This window comes from Mobula hypostoma, chromosome 2 (genome assembly GCF_963921235.1).
Source record: "Mobula hypostoma chromosome 2, sMobHyp1.1, whole genome shotgun sequence".
Lineage (NCBI taxonomy): Eukaryota > Metazoa > Chordata > Chondrichthyes > Myliobatiformes > Myliobatidae > Mobula > Mobula hypostoma.
Window position 1 is genome coordinate 180,891,674 of NC_086098.1, and position 18,801 is coordinate 180,910,474.

General features: G+C 40.7%; 1 protein-coding gene across 10 annotated transcripts in view; it reads right to left on the minus strand.

The window, feature by feature from the left end:
• Positions 1-18,801, minus strand: part of LOC134342716 (nuclear receptor coactivator 3-like) — a 225,418-nt gene that overhangs the window by 120,028 nt on the left and 86,589 nt on the right. The window contains exon 4 of one of the 10 annotated variants that reach the window (XM_063041165.1): positions 7,938-8,019. The exons of the other annotated variants lie outside the window; for them this stretch is intronic. The gene's annotated coding sequence lies outside the window, so the exon portion shown is untranslated. The remainder of the gene's footprint in view (positions 1-7,937; positions 8,020-18,801) is intronic. 10 annotated transcript variants of the gene reach the window in all.

Sequence of the window (18,801 nt, forward strand, 5' to 3'; positions counted from 1 at the left end):
ATTAATCGCTGATAACTGAAATCTCACTGTCAGAATAACACAGGAGTATGTCATCACTCATATAATAAGTTAAAACATAGTAAATGTCCTTTACTGCATTTGTCAACACCAGCACTTCAACTGAAGTAATGTTATTACCTGCCGTAAACGATTTCTACTTTCAATGCCAAAGCCTTAAATAATTCCCACAAGTAAGAAATATTCAAAATAAATATATTTTTTCTTCCAAAATGGCAAGACTGAATATCACTTATAATGTCTAAGTGAAGGACACAGTACACTTGATTACTAGCAACTTTTACAGCAAGATGTACCACACAAGATCCTGTACTTATTACGAGATTAAAATGGTTTTGGGGCTAGTGCAGAGGCTATCAAGCTTGAAGCAGTTAGAAGTCTGCACTTGAAGAAAATGTACAAGAGTACAGAATAATTACAACAATAAAATTAATGCCTTACACAGGAATAATATCTTCAAAACAACTCCTTTACCATAGTTACTTAGCTGGTCACTTTTCACATTTGACCACTCCTTGACCCCTTTTGCTCAATCATTGGCTGCCACTATAAGCCACTACAGCTCTATTTTAGAAATTACTGCCAAAGAGGAAAATAAAACGCATCACCTGAAGTCCACCTGACAACATCTGTGTCTTTCTTCCAGTTTTGTCCACAGCACTATTGCTCCCATTGTGGCCTCCAAGCAAAGACAAAGCGACTGGTGTGCAGAACACCCAAGTTTTGTCTACAATGGCCATTTCAAGCTCCTGGCTCTATACCATCTTAACTCCCCTTTCCCATTCCCACACCAACCTATCTGTCCACCAAAGCTAGAGTGAGGTCTTATGCAAACTAGAAGAGCAACACCTCATATTCCGCCTGTCAGTCTACAACCCAGTGGTACAAATATAGGATTTTCCAAAGCAACACACATGTTGGAGGAACTCATCTGGTGAAGCAGCATCTATAGAAAAGGGTAAACAGTCGACGTCCTGGGCCAAAACCCTTCTTCAAGATTGAGAGGGAAGGGGAGAGACGCTTGAATTAAAAGGTAAGGGCAAGGGAGTGGGAAATGTCAAGGGCTGGAGAAGAAAGAATCTGATAAGAGAGGAGAGTGTACAATAGGAGAAAGGGAAGGAGGAGGGGACTCAGGGGGAAGTAATAGGCAAGTGAGAAGTGAAAGGTCAGAATTGGGAATGGGGTGAGGAGGAGGATTTTGTTCACTATTAGAAGAAATCAATATTCATACCATCAGGTTGGAGGGTACCTAGACGGAATACAAGGTGTTGCTCCTCCGCCCTGAGGGTGGCCTCATCTTGATACAAGAGGAGGCCATGAATTGACACGTTGGAACATGAATGGGAATCAGAATTAAAATGTTTGGCCACCAGGAAGTCCTGCTTGTGATGGATGGTCAGAATCAGAATGAGAATCAGAATCAGGTTTATTATCACCGGCATGTGATGTGAATATTTTAAAAAAGTGAATTAGTCTCCAAAGATTCAACGTACCTCTTACTTGAAGGTAACAGTGAGAAAAGGGCATGCCCTGGGTGCTGGAGGTCCTTAGTAATGGACACTGCCATTCTGAGACACCACTCCCTGAAGATGTCCTGGGTACTTTGCAGGCTAGTACCCAAGATGGAGCTGACTAGCCCTCCGCAAATCATACCTGGTTTTCTGGTACAGGCCTGGGTCGCAAGACTTGAATGCCACAGATCTAGCCTTCAGCAGATGACATACCTCCTGGTTCATCTGCAGCTTTTGGTTTGGGAATGTCTTTGTAGGCACACACTCATCCATACAGGTTTTAATGAAGTTGGTAACAACTGCAGCATACTCACCCAGGTTCGAAGACGAATCCCTGAATACAGTCCAGTCCACTGAAACAAAGCGGTCCTGTAGGCGCTCCTGTGCTTCCCTTGTTTATACCTCCTTGGTCCTCACTGCTGGTGCTGCAATTTTCAGCCTCTGCCTATACTCAGGGAGTAGAAGTACAGCCAGGTGATCAGACTTCCCGAACTGAGGGAATGGAATAGCACAGTAGGCATTCTAGATGGTGGTGAAGCAATGATCCAGTGTGTTGTTTCCTCTGGTATTGCAAGTGATCTGTTGATAGTAGTTGTTTGGTGATTTTTTCAGACTGGCCTGGTTAAAATCTCCCAAAACGATGGTGAAAGCATTGGGGTGTGTTGTTCCATGCATGTTGATCCCATTGCTCAGATCATCTAAAGCCTGATAGACATTGGTCTGAGGTGGAATGTAAGCTGCTAATAAAATCACCCCAGAGAACTCCCGTGATAGGTAAAAAGGACAGCACTTTACTGCTAGATATTCCACGTCTGGTGAGGAGAATTGGGACAGCACTGATATATTTGTGCACCAAGAAGAGTTGATCATGAGGCATACTCCTCCACCTCCGCTTTTGAAAGACTCTATAGATCTGTCCTGACGGTGTATAATAAACCCGTCAATCTGAATTGCTGCATCCAGTATAGAAGGGACAAACCAGGATTCCGTGAAACAAAGGACACACACGGCCCTAATGTCCCTCTGAATCAGCACCCTGGCTCTGAGATCATCGATTACATTCACCAGAGACTGCACGTTCGCCAGCAAAATAGTTGGTATAGGGAGTTTAAAACCCCCTTTCCTTAAGCCCACTTGTAACCCCGGAGGTACGTGATGAAGCTGTCCCCCAATTTACAAGTGGTCTCACCAATGTAGAGGAGGGAGCATCGGGACCACCAGACACAATAGGTGAACCCAACAAGTTCACAGCTGAAATGTTGCCTCAGCTGGAAGAACTGTTTGGGGCCCTGAATGGAGGTGAGAGTGGAAGTAACTAAGCGGGTATAGGCTGCTTGCAAACATAAATATCTGGAGGGAGACTAGTGGGGAGGGACAAACGGACAAGAGAATCACAGAGGGAGCAATCCCTTCAGAAAGCAGAAGAAGTAGAAGCAAAGACATGTTTAGTGGTAGGGTTCCTTTGGAGCTGGTGGAAGTTGCAAAGACTATCATTACTACGGTGGGAAGATGGAATGAGCACAGATGTATAGGAAATGGCGATGTGGGTAAAGGCAGTATCAACAGTAGAGGGAGGGAAACCCCGTTCTTTAAAGGAGGACATCTCTCCTCCTTTGTTGTTGTAGTAGCAGCAGCAGCATCTCTGAAGTCCTGGAATCGAAAGCCACATTCTGAGGACAGATGCAGCGGAGGCAAAAAAACTGAGAAAAGGAAATAACATTTTTACAGGAGCTAGGATGGTAGTGTTGGAAGTAGGGTTGGAAGAGGTATAGTTGAGATAGCTATGGGAATCAGCAGGTCTTCTAATTTCAGGTAACCCTTACCGCCTGTGTCTGCTACTCCCTGGCATTCTTTTCCTTTCCCATAACTCCCCCTCATCCATTTTCATCCCATTCATTTTCATCCCATACATTTTACCCACTGGATCTCCTTCCTCATCTGGTCCCAGCTGCCCTTCATCTGCCCCTTAAACGGCTCCCATTATCAATTCCTTACTTATCAGATGGCAGCTCTTGTTACTTTCGTGTATCTGTTTATCACCTCTCCCCCAGCTTCTGGCTCAACCTTGAACTTTCTCTTCACTCCATTTGGCTCTATTTTTATAGTCTTCTTTGTCCACTCAGCTTTCCAACTCCATCACTGCCCTCATCCTGGCATCTTCTACCCATCATCTGTCAGTTCTCCTCAGTCACCCATTACCTTCTGGCATGTTTTTACCACCACCATCCCTCCACCGGTCGTGCATGCAGCCTGGTACAGCCATTCCAATCTATTCTTACTTTCTTCCTCTTACTTTTTAACTGAAGTTACTATTATTTTTTTTCTCACGGTAACACGTCCAAGCTGCACCCTCTCTAACATGCTGGTAGAGAGAGTTTTATTTGGGTTTTTAAGCGCTGGAAATAGTTACATCCAGACATGGGGGACAGAAGCAAGGTCACATTGTGTATTCCAGGGACCAGCTATTTGCACTAATGCTGGCCGGTTTAGCGAGCAGAGCGGCGGACACCCCTGCTGAAATCAGGAGGAAAACACACAGAGGATGCAGAGGGGGATCACGAAGTCGAGGAGAGGACCGGATTGGGACAACAGCGACTTATGGAGAAGAGGAGTTCGGTGGGTAATAAAATGGACGAATTCACGGCGCTAGCCAGGCGTCAGAGAACATTTCGGGAGTGCAGTGTTATGTGCTTCACTGGAACGGGGCTGCACGAGGACATTCCCAATCAAAACTTCTCCATGGACGGCTTCCAGACCGTTCCGGCTGACCGGAAGTGCACTGAGAGTGGTAAGCGTAAGGGAGTTGGGTGCTTACTGTTCTGGTTAACAACAGATGGTGCAATCCAGGTCATATTACGATCAAGGAACGTGTTTGTAGACCAGATATTGAACATTTTACTGTTGGACTTCAGCCACATTCCACCGAGATACAACACTGGGCGGCGCGGGAGATCGTTCCTGCCTGTGGCCATCGAAAGTGCAGCTCCTCCCGTGGGGGGTCAGACACCCTGCGCCAATAGACTGGTCCTGGATTTATTTTCCATCTGGCACAGTTTGCATTTTGTTGTTTGATTGTTTGTGGTTTTTGTATTACTATACTTACTCTCTATTCTTGGTTGGTGCGGCTGTAATGAAACCCAATTTCCCTTGGGATTAATAAAGTATATCTATCTATCTATACCAGGTATTCTTCCTTTGCACTTTGTTCCAGATTCCTTTCAACAGTCTCTCGGCTTAAAGTTTTCCACTGTTCTACTCCCATCTCCTTTCACCGACACTTCTCTCATTTCATATGTTCCTGTGCTGGAAAACTGTTAAGCTGAGCAACCTTACTCTGAATTGGTTGTTATCCTTGCCTAACAAATATTTGCCAACCTACATTTTGAAAATCTCAAATGACTCAACATGTTCTCTTTTAGGGAAACAGCGTTCCAGATTACTATTATCTTTTCTGAAATAGTATTTCCTGGTTTCGCTCCTGCAATATTTCAGCAAATAACTTTCCCAGTACAGTACTTCAGCAAATGACTGCTTATAGTAACTATACAAGTGCTATAACCACACAAATTTATTAACTTCTAAAATGTTAGCACTGGAATTGTTTCTTTTTAAAAAAATCCAAAAAACATCAGATGTACACCATTTTTATAAATTTTAATTTACATTTTTGGATTGTAATGTACAATACAGTATTCAAAACTGGTCCAAATCCCAGCATGTCAGCATTTTTGCTGTTTCTCAGATGTTTAGTTGAAGGTTTCTCCACTATGATGTTAACCAGGGATTTCCAGTACTTTAACCCAGCTAAGAAAAATGACAATAATTACTTCAGAATTAGGATGATGTTGTCACACACATTATTTATGCATCTATTTGCTACTATTAGTGCACATATCTGAACGGTAAGCCACAACTTCTCATCGTACACATTTCCAACCACTAAATGCAAGTCTCTAATATTGTGGATAGAGGACTATGGGCTAGTTCCTCCCTGAAGGGACCTGAGCCCTGTTGATTTCTCTGCATATTAGTGAGAGTGTGTTGTAGTGTCTGAGATGTACCCTTTTGTGCAAAACTTCCATATTTCTTTTTAATTTATTATTTACATATCATGGAAGCTAGTTGCCATAGGATTATTAGAAAACATAAGTTGGCTCTTCCAATCTACACCAGCCCACAGAAGAGCAAATCTTTCAAACCCATTTCCCCAGATCTCCACACAATATCCTCTCTCAATAGACTATCAAATTTCCTTTAGAAATCATTGACTGATTTGACTAAATCTTTTCTGCACCCTTCTGGATCTTTAAATCTTAAAGTTGGATGACTGAAACAAGATTTAATACAGTTGTGAACTACTGTTTCCTTAAAAATTATTTTTAAATTCCAGCATTACATTTACTTTCCTAGTTGCTCTTTAAATGTGTTCTGAGTCCCTCTATTGGTCATTGGTTGATATATTACTTCCCTTTGCTCTGTATGCCACAATACTGCACACTTAATATTATTGTCAGTCTACATTGTGTGTCTTTTCGGCCTATGTCAATCACCACACTTATCAATATGGCTGGCTTGTAACAAACTCTTTAGTTTAATGAAACTCACTATAGGAATGATGTGGAAGCATTGGAAAAGGTAAAGAGGGGATTTACCAGGATGTTGCCTGGTTTAGAGAGTATGCATTATGATCAGAGATTAAGGGAGCTAGGGCTTTACTCTTTGGAGAGGAGGAGGATGAGAGGAGACATAATAGAGGTGTACAAGATAATAAGAGGAATAGATAGAGTGGATAACCAGCGCCTCTTCCCCAGGGCACCACTGCTCAATACAAGAGGACATGGCTTTAAGTTGAGGGGTGGGAAGTTCAAGGGGAATATTAGAGGAAGGTTTTTTTTTACTGAGAGTGGTTGGTGCGTGAAATGCACTGCCTGAGTCAGTGGCGGAGACAGATAAGACTAGTGAAATTTAAGGAGACTACTAGACAGGTATATGGAGGAAATTAAGGCAGGCGATTATATGGGAGGCAGGGTTTAAGGGTCGGCACAACATTGTGGGCTGAAGGGCCTGTACTGTGCTGTACTATTCTATGTTCTATGTTTAATACAAATTCTAGCATTGTCAACACCGCCCACATTCCATGAATAAATAACTAACTTCCTGTTTTCTACAAATCTGAGTTCTATATCACCCACTAATTTAGAGATTTTATCCTGCACACTCACTTCCAAATCGTTTAATAGATAAGCATAAAGAGGTCCTAGCACTGATCCCTGGATTACCAGCCTGAAAAGGAATTATTTATCACAACCCTTGGCTTGCTGCCTTCAAGGCAATTTCCTATCGCTTCTGAGATATTACAATTCCATGAGCCTTACTTTTATACACAAGTCTTCTATGTCCAACACCTTTAAAAATCTATGTAAAAGACTTCTATGCACTTATATTGTCAACCATCTGCTACTGCACTGAAAACTTTGATCAGGTTGGCTAAAGACCATTTGCTTTTAAAAAAAACCATTATCTCTCTTTTATAAAGTGCCTATTAATGTTTCCTGATTTTCCCAAGCAATATTTAACCATCAACCATTAAAAGTATAATTCATTTCAACTGACTACTAACTATGGGATTTTGTGCAAATTTTACTGCAACTATATTGGGCCTTCATGAAACCATACCTGGAATATTGTATATATTTTTGGTCTACATGCAGGATATATATTTGCTAAAGCAGGAGTATAATGAATACTTACAGACTGATTTTTGGATCAGTCTGGTAAATCTTGATCATTGCTTGTTTTATGAGAATAGACTGAGAAGGCAACTTCAAAATTTCCCACAATTCAAAGAATGAAAGGCAAACTCTTTGAGACATTAATAATATCTATTGGGCTCAAAAGACTAAATGCAGGAAAGTGTTGTCCCCATCTAAGAAATTCTAGAGTTAGGCAACATTCCCAAATTAAGGACCGAGATGAGTACACGTTTTTATTCTGAGGTTGGTGAATTTTTGGAGTTCTCTCTAGAGGAACTGATTGCATTCAAACAAGATAAAACCAAGAATTCTGGATTTCAGGAGAAATTAGGGAACTTGAGGTAGGCCAGGTAAAAATGAGCCATAACCTCAGTGATTATCTAAACAAAGTTGTGGCTTGAGGAATTGAATAGCTCACCCCTATTTCACATATTTCTTTATTTCCCTCTATAATTCAATAACAAATAGTGTTTTGTAAGATCAAAGTCCTGTAATACACTAGATTAACTGGTAGCCTTATGTCAAAAGCAATTAGAAAGGCTCTCACAGCTATCAAGAGCAAAAGTACTTTAGTGGCTAGATTGGGTGGCCACTTATAATTCAGCCATTTAGCCAAATGCTAGGAATTACTAATGGAGTGCAGTTCCTTACTCACATGGAATAAGTGTTAGCCATTGTTTAATAGCAGAATGCTTATTAAGCCTGGAGCTAGTGTCTTCAATCTTCACATACCACACCTGAAGAACATAATTTGAACAGGCTCTTCAAGGCAATTACATAACATTGTCATTGGTAAAGGAAACAGAATAGTACATGACAGGAATAATTCCTTCATCTGAAGATGTTTGTGCCAACCATGATGCCATTCTAAATTAATCCCATTTGCCTGCACATGGTCAACAACTCTCCAACATTCAATGAAAATATTAAACTTGAATAAACATATTAAAAAAAAGGAGTTCCCAGTAACTCTTCCAGCTTTGTTAGATTTTTGCTTGGGCTTCTGAAGTAATAAACAAATAAAAAGTTTTGATTTTTATCCAATGTTTATTGGCTTGCATTTAAAGAGTCAATTCGGAAGTCTGCATTACCTTACATTTTGTTCCTGAAGACTGCAGTTGTCTTATTTATCAGGGCAGAATATGTATGGATCCACTATGATTTCAAACGTACCAACAGAATTCAAAAACTTGGAAATCGATCAGGTATGTGTCAGCCTGAATAAAATGAACTTACAAAATCAGATTGTCAACCTACAAGATAATTGATGACAACACACACAAAATGCTAGAAAAACTCAGGTGAGGCAGAATCTATGTAAATGACCCTTCTTCGGGACTGGGGTCTCGGCCTGAAACGTCAACTATCTATTAATTGCATTGACGTTGCCTGACCTGCTGAGTTCCTCCAGCATTTTGTGTGTGTTGCTTTGGATTTCCAGGACCTGCAGACGTTCTCCTGTTTATAATTGATGTTATAATATCCAGTGGAAGAGTTTATGGTAGTTCGCCTATAGTAGTTAGATCTTTTCTGATAATTTTTCATACTAATATTGTGAACAAGGCAGAATGATTGTATCTCATGGAAGCAAACCATTCATTTACGTTCCACTGAATCAATTTTATAAACACTCTAGACAAATATTCGCAAAGTTATTCAGTCAGAAATGACCATAAGATAGCGGAACAAATTTAGGCTATATGGCCCATTGAGTCTGCTCCAGCATTTCCTGGCTGATCCATTTTGCCTTGCAGCCTCAATCTCCTGCCTCCCCACCCCCCCCATATCCCTTCATGCCCTGACCAATCAAGAATCTATCAACCTCTGTCTTAAATGTACATAAAGACTTGGCCTCCACAGCTGCCGGTGGCAACGAATTCCACAGATTCACCATTCTCTGGCTAAAGAAATTCCTCATCTCCATTCTAGAAGGGCATCCCTCTATTTTGAGGTGGTGTCCTCTAGTTTTAGACTCTCCCACCATAGGAAATATCCTCTCCACATCCATTCTATCAAGGCCTTTTACCATTCAGTAGATTTCAATTAAGTCACCCCTCATTCTTCTGAATTCCAGTGAATACAGGCCCAGAGCCATCAAACGCTCTTCATGTGACAAGCCATTTAATCCTGGAACTATTTCCGTCAACCTTCTTTGGACCCTCTCCAGCTTCAGCACATCCTTTGAGATAAGGGGCCCAAAGCTGCACACAATGCTCCAAGTGCCACCTCACCAATGCTTTTCAGGTTTCAACATTACATCCTTGCTTTTATATTCTAGTCCTCTTAAAATAAATGCTGACATTGCATTTGCTTTCCTCAGCACAGACTCAACCTGCAAATTAATCTTCAGGGAATCCTGAACTAGAACTCCTAAATCCCTTTGCACCTCTGATTTTTGTAATTTCTCTCCATTAGAAAATAGTCAACCCTTTCACTTCTTCTACCAAGGTGCACTTCCCGACACTGTATTCTATCTGTCACTTCTTTGTCCATTCTCCTGATCTGATTAAGTCCTTCTGTAGCCTCCCTATTAACTCAAAACTACCTGCCCCTCCACTATCTTTGTATCGTCTGCAAACTTTGCAACAGACCCACCAGTTCAATCATCCAAATCACTGACACATAACATACAAAGAATCAGTCCCAACATAGACCACTGTGGAACACCACTAGTCACTGGCACAAACTGGCACAAATCAAAATACACAACATCAAACAATTGTCCTTTTTCTATCCTGCTTGGTATTTCTTCAAAGAATTCTGACAGATTTGTCAGGCAAGATTTTTCCAGAGGAAACCACATTGACTACAGCCTTTTTGATCATGTGCCTCCAAGTACACCAAAACCATATCCTTAACAATTGACTCCAACATCTTCCCAATCACTGAGGTCAGACTAACTGGCTTTCTTCCTTTCTTCTGCCTCTCTCCCTTCTTGAAGAGTGGAATGACGTTTGTAATTTTCCAGTCTTTGGGAACCATTCCTGAATCTAGTGATTCTTGAAAGATCATTACTAATGCCTCCACAATCTCTTCAGCCACCTCTTTCAGGACCCTGAGGTGGACACCATCTGGTCCAGGTGACTTATCTACCTTCATCTCTTTCAATTTCCCAAGAACATTCTCTCTAGTAATGGTAACTTCACACACTTCATGACCCCTGACACACGGAACTTCCACCACACTGTTAGTGTCTTCCACAGTGAAGACTGATGCAATACTTATTCAGGTCATTTGCCATTTCCTTGTCCCCCATTACTACCTCTCCAACATTTTTTTCTAACAGTCCTATATCCACTCTCACCTCTCTTTTATACTTCATGTATCTGAAAATATTTTTGGTAACCTCTTTAATATTACTGGCTAGCTTACTTTTGTATTCCATCTTTACCTTCTTAATGTCTTTTTTTTAGTTGCCTTCTGTTAGCATTTAAAAGTTTCCCAATCCCCTAACTTCCCACTAATTTTTGTTCTATTATATGTCCTCTCTTTGGCTTTTATGTTGGCTTTGAATTCTCCTGTTAGCTCCAGTTGTGTCATCTTGCCTTTAAAATACTTCTTCCTCTTTGGGAAGTATATATCCGGTACCTTCTGACTTGCTTCCAGAAATTCTAGCCATTGCTGATCTGCCCTCATCCCTGCCAGCTTTTCTCCAGTCAATACAGTCAACTCCTCTCTCATACTTCTAATTTCCTTTACTCATGATAATACTGATACATCTGACTTTAGCTTCTACTTCTCAAATTTCAGAGTGAATTCAATCATAATATAATCACTTTCCCCAATTCTGGTTCATTGCACAACATCCAATCCAGATTAGCTGATCCCATAGTGGGCTCAACCACCAGCTGCTCTAAAAAGCCATCACATAGGCATTCTAGAAAATCCTCCTCCTGTAATCCAGCACCAACCTGAGTTTCCCAATCTACCTGCATATTGAAATCTCCCATGACTATTATAACATTGTCCTTTTGCCATGCATTTTCTAATCTCTCATTGTAACTTGTAGACCACATCCTTACTGCTGTTTGTATACAACTCCCATCAGGCTCCCATCAGGGTCTTTTTACCCTTGCAGTTCCTTCGCTCTATCCACAACGATACAACACCTTCCAACCCTGTGTCACCTCTTTCTAATGATTTAATTTAATTTTTTTTTTATCAATAGAGCCACACCACCCCCTCTGCCTTCCTGTTGTCCTTTTGATACAATCTGCATCCTTGGACATTAAGCTCCCAGCTATAATCTTCTTTCGGCCATGATTCAGTGCTGCCTATATCATCCTGTATTCACCTTTTTCAGTTTTGTCCACCACTTACGTTGCAACACATCTTGTTGACTGCAATTTTGTCCAATCATCAACCTATCCTTGCTAAGAGTTTCACTGCACTTGCCTCTGTTTGTAAAACCAACTACAGTACCTCATCTTCAGCACTATCACTCCAGTTCACAACTCCCTACCAAAACCCCCTGAACAACTCTAGCCAACCTACCCGCAAGGATATTGGACCGCCTTGGGTTCAGGTGTAACCCATTCCTTTTGTACAGGTCATACCTTCCCCAAAAGCATCACAATGATCCATAAATCTAAACCCCTGCCCCCAGCACCAGTTCCTCAGCCAAGCATTCACTGCAAAATCATCTTGTTTTTACCATCATTGGCACCGGGCACTGGCAGCAATCCAGAGATTACTACCCTGGAGGTCCTGTTTCTCAGCTTTCTATATGGTCCCTCAAAACTCTCTTTAGGATCCCATCACCTTGTCTACCTATATCATTGGCGCCAATATGTACCAAAGTTTCTGGCTGCTCACCCTTGACCTTGAGAATGCCATAGACCCAATCAGAGAACCCGGACCCTGGCCTCAGAGAGGCAACATACCATCCGGGTGGCTCTATCATGTCCGAAGAACCTGGTGTCTGTTCCTCTGACTTTTAAACATTGAATAGCTCTAGTTTATAAATTAATTATTAAAAAAGTTAATGGAAGTTTATAATGAAAGTTAATTTAACAAGTAAAAATTGAACTTTAAAGTTGCTATGTGCATGCACACTAGTCACATGAATTTTAAGTAACTGCAATTTCCATTTACACTAAATTTCCACAGATGATTTAACTGAATGACTGGTGTGAATTTGAAGAGATCCATCTCCTGATCTTTTCAAAACACAGGAAATGGCATAATACTTTAAATAAAATTTACTAACCCAGCTGTTGTCCTAAATAGATGGAAGCAAAGATAAGTGCTTTTTATTGTTAAACAGTAAATTTTGGTTAATTGGGACACATCAAAACAAGTACATTTTGGACCAATTAAGTGGTTTTCCCAATTTACGAGAGTTTATGCATTTAAATAAAAGAGAACAAATTAGAACACCACTAATAGTAGTACAGTATTATAAAACTGCATCATTTCCTAATAGTTATTGACAGAGGAATTGATCCAGTGTATGCAATGAACAAAATCAGCGCAGACACCTAGTGCGGATAATGAGCTGCCTTCATACAATATCGATGTTTCCGTTACGTTTTGTAACTCCAAAACATAAAACTAATCAAGGAAAACACAGAGCTGGGAATGCACACCTTACTTTCGTTTTTAATTTTAGCGAGGTGCGCACATGTAACATGATGGTGTGATAACGTATGCCATTCACTTACTTCTACGTATAACCTGTAATGAATTATAAACAAACAAAATGCTTAATCAAATAATATATTTACAATATTACCTAAATATTGCTGTAATATTAAATACACAGCACTCCTCCTTGCTTTGTCATAAACTCCAACTCACGCACACATACATACATGTATACACTAATAGTATACTATACACTATGAGTGCTATATAAACATCCACAGTACGGTAAATTTTAAATTGTCCTATTAAGTCCTAAATATTTAATTGTTGGAGGATTTCTTACTCTTGAGCGATAATGTCTTTCATGAGAAGAAGGTATCACTCTGCAAGGCAGATGAGACTTATGGCTGTGACAATCTCAGGTTTTAGGCTGTAAGTGTTGACCCAGACTGCAGAATGTGGTTCTGACAGCTCTGGCTGCCTTTCTTCTTTCTTCTCCAAGATGTTCTTGGCATCTATGGGATGCAACGGCATCCCGAACAATGGATGGGAAGTTGCTCAATTTCTGATCTATCCTTGGCCACCAGTCAAAGCATCGGGCCAACACTTTCATTTTAACCATACCTCGATGAACGCCATGCATCTCATCTAACACTTTAGTTCTCACTTTGGATGGTATAGCAACTCTCGTCAAGGGCAAGTTCATCATGACACAGTTAAAGATGGGGGAACTGGAATTTCTGCTGCATATTCCAACCATTTTGGGTTGCCATGTAGACCTGAAACTGTGAGAGGTAATTTCTGGTTTCCCTTTACATCATCTCTGCCATATTAGAGACAGTTTTGATTTGCATTAGTAAGATTGTCCTCTGTTGTAAGTTTTTCAGATATTTCCTACTGCAAGGGTAAACAGGACAATCCATCAGTATTTCCATGATTAGTTGTCCTCTTGAACTTGATCTTGTAACTATATCCGTGAAACAGAGCTGATCTCTGCATTTGTGCAGCTGCTGTTAGTGGAACATACTTCTGTGGATTGTAAATGTACCTATTGGTTGATGGTCAATAATGAGGGTAAACTCTCTCCCATGCAAGTACTGGTTGAAACATTTTACACCCCAAAATAGACTCATGGTACGTGTCAACCTGTGAGTAATTTTTCTCTGCAGCAGTAAAGGAATGCGTTGCAAAGACTATATTCACTTCCATGTGACTGTACCATAAGGCGATACATCATAGGCAGGCTTCACTGAATGATGTGGATCATAATGTTTAAGTACAGTGTCTGATATCAATATTCTTTTATCTTTTGGAAAACTAGTTCATACTGCTTTGTCCATTAACATTTCTTCCTATCTGCAGTAATAAATTCAAGCGACTGGAGTACAGAACCAGGTTTGGCAGGAACCTTTTATAGTAATTGACATATCCTAAAAAGGATCAAAATTGTGACCTGTCCTTTGGCCTTGGGAAATCCGCCACTGCTTAAATTTTCTCAGGATGCATAATTTCTCTGCATTGGTGGTGTGACCACACTTCCAGGGGTGATTGATAAGTTTGTGGCCTTGGGTAGAAGGAGATGAGTTATTAACTTCAGACTTTCTCCATAATCACTCAAAGAGTTGAACTGCACGTGCATGTAACGAGAGCTGTATAACTCATCCCCTTATACCTTTAGCCACAAACTTATCAATCACCCCTGCTGCAGACCACTTCTACAAACAAGGGATCCATATGCTCCATGATCACTGGACTAAGTGTGTACATGTAGGAGGAGACTATGTTGAAAAATAAATGTGCTAAGTTTTCTAAAATTGACTCCTTCTACCTTAGGTCATGAACTTATCAATCACCCCTCATAAGTGAATCTTGGTTTGAAGAATTCACACTTGTTGCATTGTGCTCTGAGCCCATAATCTTCCAATTTTTTTTAACACTGTCTTGAGATTTTGGAGATGTTCATTGTCATCCTTACTGGTAACAATGATGTTATCCAAGTAACACTGAGTGCTGGGCTGCCCTATAGCTTTCTGCCAGACTGCAGTTGCAGATACCACTCCAAAAATAAGCCTATTATAGCAATATGCCCTTTGTGAGTGTTTACGGTGATAAATAATTTGGATCCATCTTCCATGTCTATCTGCAGGTAGGCCCCAGGTAAGTCCACTTTGTTGAATTATTTTCTTCCAAAAAGGTTTGCAAAGATATCCTCAATCCTGGGCAGAGGGTACTGATCTACCTTCAGTACTGGATTGATGGCAACCTTAAAATCACCACAGATCCTGAAAGACTCATCCTCTTTGGCGACTGGGACCACTGGTGTTGCCCAAAAGCTCCACTCAACTTTGGAAAGAACTCCTCAGCCTCTGAGCAATGTAGCTCACTAGCTACTTTATCATGGCTAAGGAAAGAGGCCAGATTGAGTTTGCAAAACTTGAATGTGGCATTTTCATTTAACACTATTTTACCCTTGATATGTTTGAGTCGTCCAATACCATCTTGCTGTGTCAGTACCTTCCTTAATTCACTTTCAATTGACTCTAATGCAGGGGATGTGGCATGCAAACTGTGGATGGATCATCAATCAAGTCATTGACAAGTTGGATTTCTGTTTCTTCTTTGAACATGTGCAGCTTATCCACTTGAAAGAGATTGACTGCATCTACCCGAAGGTTTTTTAACTAGATTCCACTCAATGACTAAACAACTTTTCCTTTTTCCTCCTTTTATTTTTCGCAAGTGCAGCAGTTTGATAGTTCCATTAGTTGCATCAACCATTAGCCATTAGACACTAGTCATTAGTCAATAGTCACTAGTCACTAGTCATACGTCATAAGTCACTAGGTGAAAAAACTGGCTACCTCTCCGTACTTTGTTGACAAATTCCAACCTGCACCTCTCCGCTCCCTAATAGACTGTTATGTATTCAAACCAGGTGACCCCTCCCGAAGGTTCCCGAGCTCTTCTTAAACCTCGCGCCATTTCCCAGAAGCGCCTACACCCAATGATCCCCGTGCTAACCTAAAACGCAGTGACAGCAGTGCTCTTTTCTATGAAACAGGCTCTCAAGTTATTTAAAGTTGAGCATCTTACAGATTCCAACGCCGCTCCCGGACTGCTGCTGTGATGCTGCCGGGTCCCCCCAATGTTCCAGGCAGAAGCAGCACTCAGGCAGCGAGTTCCATCCAGTCTATCAGTGGATTCTTGCTATCACTTTCAAACCTTATTCTCTTTTGCCTCTAAGTCCCAATACTTTCTAGAAACTCTAGTTTGACTTGACAGTCATAGTTGTTTCTACCAATCACGACCTCACAATTCTGGCCCTCTTGTTTTTGCCACATACAAGCCCAAAGTGGCTTGAAATTTCGCTGTTATGAATGTCAATCCCACAGGAGTTATCTTTTCTCCAGTATGAGTTCTATGGTGGATATCTGCAGGGTTCAATTCAGTATCCTTGAAATGCCTTTGAAGCTCATTTTGTGGAATGACTGAAACAGGTGAGCCAGTGTCCAATTCCAATTTAATTCATTTGCCATTCACTTCAGGTGTAAGTGATATTGCTTGTGTTATGCCCTGTTTCTACTGCCATGCTGTAGATATTTCATTTTAGCAGTTTCTGCAAAAGCAGTGTATCCAGTTGATAGAAATTTTTGGTTTCAGCTAGAAATAAGAAGCTGTGCTGCTCAACCTAGGAATGTTGTGTCAGCCAATCAGGATGGCGGAATCAGGAGAAAGCTCTAGAGAGCAGGATAAAGAAAGATTTGTGACCCCAGTAGTCTGGTTGGGGGTCTTTTTGGCAGGAGCTGCAGAGAGGATAGGAGTGAAGGTGGGTGAGAATGCCGTGGTAAGGAGCATCCTTGTTGCACGAAGTGCTTTGTGTAGATGAATGGCTCTAAGGAGGAAGGGCCCATACTCCCAAGACAGAGTTTGTTCCAGGCGGACCAAGCAAAGTTCAGAATGTGGTGAGTGCTTTCATGCAGACCATGGGTCCAGTGCATGAGTAAAATGACAACTCCAGGATGAACCCCAACTTTATGTGCACATTTGGACTGATTTAACTGTAATGGGCCCTTTTTTCTTTGCTACTGTTTGATAAATCTGAAATTTGTAAATATACTTGCTTTATAATTTCATGCGGTGTACGATCTGTTATTACTTGTCTTCTTTAATTGGAACATCATGACGTTCCTATTTGGTTGAACCCCAAATCTTACCAACCCTAGATATATATTGTTTATGAAAGATGGCCTTCTCACTGCTGAGTCCCGCAGCTGTTGGTAGAGCAGGCTAATGAGCCAAATTTGCACACAAGTCCAGTGAGGGAGCTACATTTGTCTATCGTCAGTTTTCATGTTGTAAATCTCAAGGCTACACAGTCCTGTGTCACACTCATCATCAGATTTTTCATCAACAGCATGCAGATTAGCGCTCTTTTTGAAACTGCAACTTAACATTTTAATCATTTTCTCTTCCCTATACAGTCCATTTATTTTTGTCTGCCCAAAATACTCTTTGTATTTGTCCTACTTTGTTGCATTTTCTGCATGTTTTGCCTTTAAATCTGCATAGGTCTGGTGTATATAGACCCCTGTCACAATGGTAGCACAATTTGTTCGGTAAGACCAGTTTCTGCTTATAGACTTTCTGTTCACACTCACTTTCATTCCTCTCTGCAACTCAATTGCTTCTGTCTGCTGTTTCCACTGCACAGTGATTTCAACTGCTCTCTTAAATGTAAGTTGTGCTTCAGTTAGGAGCTGTTTTGAATGCTTTTTGTAAGATTCCACAAACTAAATCTCTCAGGAGCATCATTAAGCCCATCACTGAACTGACAATGTTTGGACAATTTCTTCAATTCAGCTATACAAGCTGAAATGGATTCCTCTCCTTTTTATTCCACTTATGAAATCTAAAGCATTCTGCAATCAACAATAGTTTGATTCTAAATGTTCCTGCATTACTTTCACGATATCAGCAAAGCTCACTTCAACTGGTTTGGTTGGAATAATTAAACTTCTATGCAAACCGTATGCCTTTAAACCCAATACACTCAGCAAAAGTAGCACTCACTTTTTATTGGCTATTTCATTTGCTTCAAAATATAGCTCAATTCACTCAGTATACAATATCCAGTTATCTCTTGTGCAATTGAATGCATCTATATTTCATGTGGCCAGCCATTTCTACTTTATTTTATTTATGATTATCACCTAGTGTTCACTGTTTACGAACCCAAGAACTTGTCCGTAATTTGGACAAGAGTGGACAAGGGTGCCGGCTGGGATTGAACTTGGGACCTCTCGCCCCAAAATCCAGTGCTGATGCCACTATGCCACCAGCCGGCTAATCAAACAATATATTTATCATATTGCTGATATATTAAATACACAACAGATTGGCATCCTCCAAATCTTCATTATCATTGTAACATTCAAGATGATTGCCAATACAGTCAAATTCTTTGTAGTTCCCAACTTGTTGAAGTAGTGAAATTGCTTCATTTTCATTCCTGGCCATTTCTGGCACCTCCAAGCCTGAATGCATGAAACCACTGGGAGCAAAACAGTTTGGAATTATCTTGCTGTTTATTTCTCACGAACTATCAGTAACAAAAATCACTGAAAACAAACACATGCAACTGACACTATTTGAAAACAATTCGCTTGTAGCACGGGTGTTGCATCTAATGACCACACAAGTACACATGACTACGCTAGCTAGAACCTATTTAATAACATTCTCCTGCTCCAATTAAGAAACAGTGTCCTAAATAAACAAACCCCAGCAATTTTCTCAATTAGTTTTTTGTTCTCAGAGTTGTCCCAATAAGCAGCTGCCCTGATTAACCAATGGCCCTGTTAACCAGAATCCACGATATATTACTTCGGTATTATTTCAGTGAACAAGAGGCCAAAGTGATGCTATTTAGCATA